Source organism: Cricetulus griseus, chromosome 6, assembly GCF_003668045.3.
Source record: "Cricetulus griseus strain 17A/GY chromosome 6, alternate assembly CriGri-PICRH-1.0, whole genome shotgun sequence".
NCBI classification, from domain to species: Eukaryota; Metazoa; Chordata; class Mammalia; order Rodentia; family Cricetidae; genus Cricetulus; species Cricetulus griseus.
The window spans coordinates 148,996,105-149,004,129 of record NC_048599.1 but is presented as its reverse complement, the minus strand read 5'-3'; the positions used below and the strand labels follow the sequence as shown (position 1 = coordinate 149,004,129).

At 51.5% G+C, this 8,025-nt stretch overlaps 1 protein-coding gene across 1 annotated transcript in view; it reads left to right on the top strand.

The window, feature by feature from the left end:
- Positions 1–8,025, top strand: part of Dennd1a (DENN domain containing 1A) — a 1,920,886-nt gene that overhangs the window by 545,378 nt on the left and 1,367,483 nt on the right.

Here is an 8,025-nt window from a genome sequence, read left to right as displayed (position 1 = left end):
GAACCTTTCCGCTGAGGGTCAGCTCTAAGTAAAATAGTGCTCCTCCACGGCCGCTCCCACCCCCTTCCTGGAAAGTCCTTCTCTTTGTCTAACCTCACAGTCACATGTTGCACTGGGTGGAGCCAGAGGTTACCATCATCTCAAAAAAACCCTGCCAGGTGACACAGCAACCCTTCTTTCATGGTCTGCTGCCCCGATGGGGCAGTCTCCTTTTAGGATCTTCTTGAAATAAGCCCCTGGCAGAGGGCACCCTCCACCAGGTCAGGAATGGTGGATTTTGCCCTGAAGGTCCTGGACTCTGCTGTGTCTGGCAGAGCAGCTACTGGGTCTCTGAGATGTCCTTGGGGAAGCAGCAGATGGGACTATGAGCATCACAGGTATCAGTATGCAGCAGTCACCAAGCATCGCCAGCCCACAGTGCCCCTGGGTACCCAGGGCTCAGAAAGGGACTGAAGGCCCGAGTGGGTCCAGGTGAGCACGCCATCCTTACTGGGCTGCCTTCTCTCCAAGGCTGGAGACACGCCCTGTTTACTGGGGCACCCACCCCATCCACCCCAGTTCTCACTTGACCTGGGACTCCTCCCAACAGTCCTGGGGAAGTCATGCTCCACTTTTGGGGGAACACAGCTAAACAGATCCGCACCTGAACCTCCCAAATAGGGGATTATGCCCTCTGAGTATTCTGTTATCTGTAAGATGTGGTAACAACCCCAGCTTCAGGAGACTTTACAGCGCAGCTGTGCTTCATTCCAGGTACCTGGGCAGCACCGGAAAGGTTTAATAGCAGGTCCTCGGGTATGGGGGAGACAGGCACCGGTTCACCCAGCCCTAGGCCACCCCGCCCTCATCCCGCAGCTGCCACCTAGTGGTCCTGTGATGTCTTCAGTGGACAAAGCCAGCCAGCATGGGTTGCCATTAGAGGCCAAGGAGTTCGGGAACACCAGAGAGCAAGAGCTGGCCCTGGGTTCTATGCCCAGCTGGCCACATCAGAAGGGAATACGGTAGGCCAGTAGGACTAATTCAATTCCCGGTTACCCACTTTTCAGTTCTGTGACCTTGGGTGAGCTACTTGGCATCTCTGAACCTCCATTAACTTCCCATTTAAAAAATAAAACCCCTCACTAGGTAGAACTGTCTTAGGGGCTAGCTGTGTTTAAAGACTAAGGTGTTTAAACAGCTAAACAAGTGCTAGTTAAATTAAAAATGAGCAAAGTAACCTTAAGCCATATGTATTTCAAATTGGAGATATATTCATTGATTACACTGGCGAACATTGTGCCTATCCATAGAATCCTGAAGTGTGACAGCCAGCTTCCAATGCCAAGAGATAATTCAATTCAAATGCCTGAGTGTTTCTGTGGTAGGTATATAATGTCCCCAAATTATGACAATTCAGTATGCTTCCAAAGGGACAGGAACCATCTTCCTCCACTCTGCGTGGTTGTTGTATTTCTAGCACAATCTATGTGTAGTAATAACTACAGAAAATACTCTATATTCTTGTGTAAGCCACTTGGGACTCTGGGCATTCCATCAAAAACAGCACTCCAGGGGCTGGAGAGATGGCTCAGCAGTTAAGAGTGCTTGCTACTCTTCCAGAGGACTTGGGTTTGATTTCCATCACTCACAATAAATGGTTTAGAAATCTAGTTCTAGAGGATCTAATGACGTCCTCTGGTCTCCACAGGCACCAGGCACACACACAGTGCACAGACACAAATACCGCAAAACACCCATAAACATAAGATAAGTTTTTAAATAGCACTCCATATGAAACGGCCCTTGGGAAATACTCAAGTCAGGTGGTCTGTGGGCCAGCTCTGTAAGCTGTTTACTGCCCTACAAACACATCACCCTGAATCTAAGACCCACTAACTACCAGAGGCACCCCCAGGTCTCACGATCATCAAAAAGACCCAGCAAAGGGCCATGCTTGCAGCTCAGATGGAAGAGTGTTTACCCAGAATGCTTAAAGCCCTGGCTTCCACTCCCAGTACATAAAGGATGTGGTGGTGCACACCTGTGATCCCAGCACTTCTAAGGTGGAGGCAGGAGGATTAGAAGTTCAAGGTCATCCTCAACTTAAAAATAAACCAAAACAAAAAGACTCCAAAAATCCCCAAACAGCACAAACTGGGGAATGGGTTCTATGCCAGCTGCAAGAGGGGATTTCCCACCCGGAAACTGTCTATTGCCTGTTAGTCCCTAGTTACTCTCAGGCCAAAGCCAAATTCCTAGGCCCATGGTAAACTAAAGCCAAGATGACCAGTGCCAGCAGTCCCCTCCCACCTTTTACCTCTCACCTCCCCCCTCCTAGTTAATGTGACAAAGCTGAAGATGAGGGTTGCTCCCAGGAGTGCCCACCCCACATCACATGACTGACCGTTGACAGCTGCTGATGCTTTACCATGGGTTCTGGAGTCACCACCAGGGAAGAGTTTAGGTCCCCATCGAAGACTTGGTCAATGTCTCAGCTGGCCTTGCATTGACCTCTATTCTAGTCACCAGTGTAGACATCTGTCAAGATTCCAGTGAGAATCACAAAGTCCTTACTTGCAGACTGCTCTCTCATCTGGTGGACAAAACAGACATACTGACAAGAGCAGGCAGGTACTGACTCAGAGCCCATGGAGCCCCAAGGACAGAGACCAAGCTCTGGGGGCAATTTCCCAGAGTGGACTGGAACCATGAAGTATGAATAGGAGTTTTCCAGGTGAAGAAGTACAGCAGGCTAACATCCCAGTTGGGCAAAGACTGAGACCAACAGCGATGCCGAAGAACAGAGTAAGATAAGAATGGGCTCAAGAGCCTGGTACTGGTGGTGCACGCCTTTAATCCCAGCGCTTGGAAGGATCTCTGTGAGTTCAAGACCAGCCTGGTCTACAGAGCGAGTTCCAGGACAGCCAGGGCTACACAGAGAAACCCTGTCTCAAAAAACAACAAACAAACAAAAAGAATGGGGTCAAGATAGGTCTTGTTGGTGCAGAGTTTGAAGGTTCCAGAGAAGTTAACTTTGGTCCTGGGGGTTTGGGGGAGCCAGGCTAGAGGATAAAGCTGGAAATGATGTGGTCAATTCTTTGTGGAAAGATTGTGTAAGATTTCGTTGTAGGGTAGGACAAAGAAACCGGAAGATGTGTGGGTTAAGGCAGGACTGGGTGACTGCGGGGGCTGTGTAGATGGAAAAAGCAGGAGCAGAACCAAGACCTCAGCTAGGTAAATCATGATGATGGGGGTGTGGGCAGGCCCGGCTAGGGCTGGTGCCTTGACTTGAGGAAGATGACCAACATAAAGAACAAACTGCAGGTCTCCGTACAGCCACCAGAGGGCGCTCCAAGACAGGCCCAGGCTGCACTCCTTCCCAGGGTGCCTTCAGTAGCATAGTTCTCCTGCAGTCGGATATGCGGGTGGTGACTGACCTTCCCGAGGTGGAGGCGAAGGAAGGCAGAGGTCGCGGGCTGCGGGCAAGTTTACAGCTTGACCTGCTCGTCGCGGGGTGACCCACCAAGGGTCACCTCAAGGTCAGATCCAAGGAGCCCTGCTGCTCTTGTTGGGGGAGAAAGGGACTGCTGCGTCCCACATCGAAAGGACAGGAGGAATGGTCTCTCCCTGACAGTTGCAAAAAAGCATAGGTGGGCGTTTCCTACGAACCACTCTATATATCCTGCCCAACCTTTCAGTGTTTCTGATCTGGGAATGGTGGCCGTTTGGGGCTGGGCAAAGTATTTGGAAAAGTGATGACTCTCATAGCTCAGTCGGGTAGAAGGACCTCGGAATGGTGAAGCTCAGGCTGTGTCTGGAGTCATGGCTAAGTAAGTGTCCCAGTACAGGATTCAGGCTTAGCTCTATCCGGGAATCCAGCTTCCAGCTGCAAGCTGGGCTGGCTCCTCCGGCAAAGCTCTCAGGAGGTGATTCTGAACCATGTGCCTGCAGCACTTAACGTCCAGCCCTACTCCCTGTGTAAAATGTCCCTGTGTTCAGGCCACCTCAGGAGAACCAGCTTTCCCTCCCTCCTGCCTCAGGCCTGCAGGAGCAGGTGATGGACAGAGAATCGCTAGAATGCGGCTGGTCCTGTTCTGTCCAACATGAGGATGGGAAGCAGCTAAAGCAGTTTGCTTGAGGGACAGACACGAGGACAGAGGACCCAGGCTGGGGTGACCTCAAGCAAAGAAGGCCACAGAGGTCCAGGAAGGGGACCCGGGGTGGTGTAGCTGAAACAACATACAGCATAGCCCACAGGCAGTTGGAGGGAGGGTAGGAGATGCCTTTCTGGGATCCGGATGGCAACATCGGAAAAGGAGAGTTCAGAAAACCCCTGTGAGATGGTGTGAGGTGGCAGGATGGGGCCAACTGAGGAGACAGAGTGAACGGCAGGAGAATCTTTTAAGAAAGTGATACATCTAAGCCTGTATCTAAACGAAAAAGCTTTTCAATTTTTTATGAAAACAAAAAACAAGTAACAAATGGAGACACTGAAACAGGAAACCCGTTCCTATTCTATCTGACTGAAAGCCCAAACGCAAGCCAAAAATAATTCCAGCCAGATTTCACTAACCTGGAAAGAAGCACAGGCAGGCCTGCAGGCAGGTCTCCTCAGCTGAACTGAGTGAATAGCATCAGGTCCTTTTAAGCAGCACTGCTCCTGAGGCCAAAGGAGGCAGGACCCACCCACCATTATGGAACAGTCTGAACTGGAAGACAGGACGGCCAAGCTTGCTAGGACCCTTCTTTACACAATTCATGGCTGCCTGGATGCCTTCCCATGCACACATGACACACCACAACCACACACATCACACAAACACATCATGACACACACATACACACATACACACACACACACACCTCTCCTCCCACAAGCCACCACACTCATCTTGCACATACCACATACACACAGACACATACCGAAAATACACTCCAAACTCAGGCATACCAACACCTGTACACATGTAATTCAAGATCCACAAACTACACAAACTCCCTACACAGACAGACACAGGCTCACCTGGCCATCCACAGGCTGACTCCGGAGTGCCCAAATACACACAAACCTAATCACACTCCCACACATATGTGCTAAAACATGCACCATGTATCTAATCACCTCACACTTAAATGCTCATATACATGAGTCACCCTCTCCTCATGTAGAAAGGGCCAGATATGACACACCCACAGGGACATGCTCCCCATCACCATGCAGTAATAGACACCAAATGTACACAAGCAACCTCACACACAAGCAGGCAAATGTGTGCGTGTACACAGCACATCACAGAGCCGTGTGCATCCCACACAGCTGTACCACCTGGATTCTACCCAAGCCCTCCTGGCTGAGTCAGGGGGACAAGCCTGGTGACTGAGCCGCCGCATCACCTTTCCAGCAGGGAGTTCCCAGCAGTGAACAGTGGCCTCCTGTACAAAGACCAAGGACACACTCCCCATGGAAAGACCCAGGGCAAGTGCCTGACCACTCAGAGGAGCAGGAGGTACTGCCTCTCCCAGCTCAATGCCAGGTTTCCTAATTTGGAATAATAGTGTATGTCATCTCTTAACATGGTGCAGGCCACAGAGTACATGTTAGGTTAAGTCAAATCCCACTGTTACATGTAAGTGTTTCTTTATTCACTCAACAAACTTACAACCCAGCTATAATTGCAGGTGCTCTCTACCCTTCCAATAACTGTTGTGATCTCCATTTTTCAGCCACTGAAACTGAGGCACAGGGTCTAGTCACATATTCAAGATGACACAGCGGGTGGGAGGCAGAACCGGAGTTGGAAGCCAGGCCTGTCTGCCTCTTGAAAACCAGCTAGGACACTTGTGCTTCCCTTTTATAGTTCAAAGTCCTCCTCCCTTCTCCCTAGCAGCAGCCCCGTTAAATAAATCATCTAGGATGGGTTTCTAATTCCCAGACTTGGTTGCAAATGAATTATTCACATTGTAAGGACTGCAAACCACAGGCTGGGCCTCATTACCCAAGAAGGGTTGCCCGCCCACAACATGCTGCTCCCTCTCCTGGGCACCATGCCTGGTGGGCTGGCCAGAGAAGCTAAAGTTGGTGGGTGCCAGGGCCCTGTGCCTGTACCCTGCTCCTGCTCTGGGAACCAGGAGGAGGGAGGGGCTTTCCTCCCCTCAGGCCTTTGCTTTCTAATAAGCTCACTGGCTGCTCTTAAGAATATGCAGGGCTCAGCCAGTCCGGGTTCCCCCCTGCAGCTGTTTGGACTCAGGCAGGTGGCTGGCCCTTTCTGGGCTTCTGAGGGAGGCTGAGTGGCCAGCCTCCTCCATGCTTTTCTCTTCTCTTTAGAATCTGAAGCTTGTGCTGTCTGTCCAGGCTCCATGTTTGACACTGGGGACTGGGGTTCTAGCCTGTCAGGGGGCCCAGTGTCCCTGAAACCGAGGTGTGAGGCAGAGCCCTGGGAGGGATGGAAGGAACACAGTGACACAGCCTGTCTTTAGGAAATGTTGGCCACATTGTGTCGTGGGGTTGGGCTTCTGCTGGGGATAGCTGGATGATGGTCAGTGCCTGACCAATATGGAACAACAATGGCCAGGCACAGCTCACCTCCAAGGCACAGCTCTCAGGACCTCTGTGGTGTGTGCTTTCTTCCCCCACCCTTCCCTTCAGACTCTGAGGGCATAGACCACACGATCTACACTCTAATGAATGTCTACTCCTGATTCAAACTAAACTCTAATCCTGATCCCAGACTGATCCCTAACCCTGGTTCAAAGTGAAGCCTGATTCTTAGCCCAGATAGACTGAGCCTTGACCTACATCTCCAACCCTGGTTCAAAGTAGAGCCTGATCCCTGATCCTCTCTTGGTCCAAGACAGAGCCTGAGTCTCATCCCAGGTGGACTGAGCCCTGATCCTGTGAAGATAGAGCTCAGGTCTCCTGCGGGGTGGGGGGTGGGGCCACTAGAGCCAGAGCAGGGCTGTGAGTGGAGGAAGGGAAGGTGGGGTCTGGCTGAGTCAGACAGGAGCAGACAAACCCACAGACAGCCAGGAAGTCTGTCTCAGAACTCTGGGGCATGCAGATGACTTTTCCAGAAATACCTTAGTGGGTTGCTTAGCTGGGAGAACCACCCAAATATGAACCAAGGATGGAGGATTGTCACAGCTGCCATTTTCTGTCCTAGGTGCTGCTGAGGGACTGACCCTGCTGTCCCTCAGGAGAGCATCTGGGGTTCTGTCTGGACACCTTGAGGTGAGGAGGTGGTCAGGGCAGATAATTCACCTCAGCACTAGCCAATTGGCTCTCATCCTGGGCTCTTCTCCACAGCATTTAAGCCCAAGCCTGAGGGGGGGGGGTGGGGTCTGTGTTGTCCAGCCTGAGGTGGATCTCCACTGGCACTTCCCTGAGCAGGCCCAGGGCACCAGAGTCTAAGAAGAGTGGCAGGTGATCCCTGAGTCTATAGAAGTGGTCAACCTCAGCCTCAGGCGAATCACCACCACTACACCCAGGGTTGTTCAGGAGAGATCTAGCTGTCACCAAACATGGTTACTGTAAGCACCTCATGACAGAGGAAGCTGAGGCCTAGGAAGAGGCGCTTACTTGTTTCCAGAAGTGTTACTACTCTTTCCTCCAACTTTTGTCCATATCTGCGGAAGAGCAAAGACCACTTCTCCCAGATGCTCCATCCATCCCATCCACACAGCCACTCATCTACCTGCCCACCCATGGGTTTGGGATTTGAGGCAGAGTTGTGTTGAGGCAGCTGAGGAAGCCAGTCATTAAACAAACATGCCCACAAAACTGAATGCAGCCTGTGCTAAATGCCCTGAGAAGCAGCTGGATGTCTTCAGCATAACAAAGACCGTCTCTCCTGGGGGTGCTCTTTGGGCCCCAAAGCACTGTGGGCAGAAACTCTGCAGACAGCCCAAAGGCTTGGCCTCCAGGGATGGCGGCTTAGAGAGAGATGGAAATAGTTCTCAAGGGAACCAGCTGGCTTGCTGAAGCTCAAAGGAGTTGGGGGTTCAGGGGTGTGTGGCTGGAGCAAGGAGAAAGTGGGGGGGTCTTTGAAA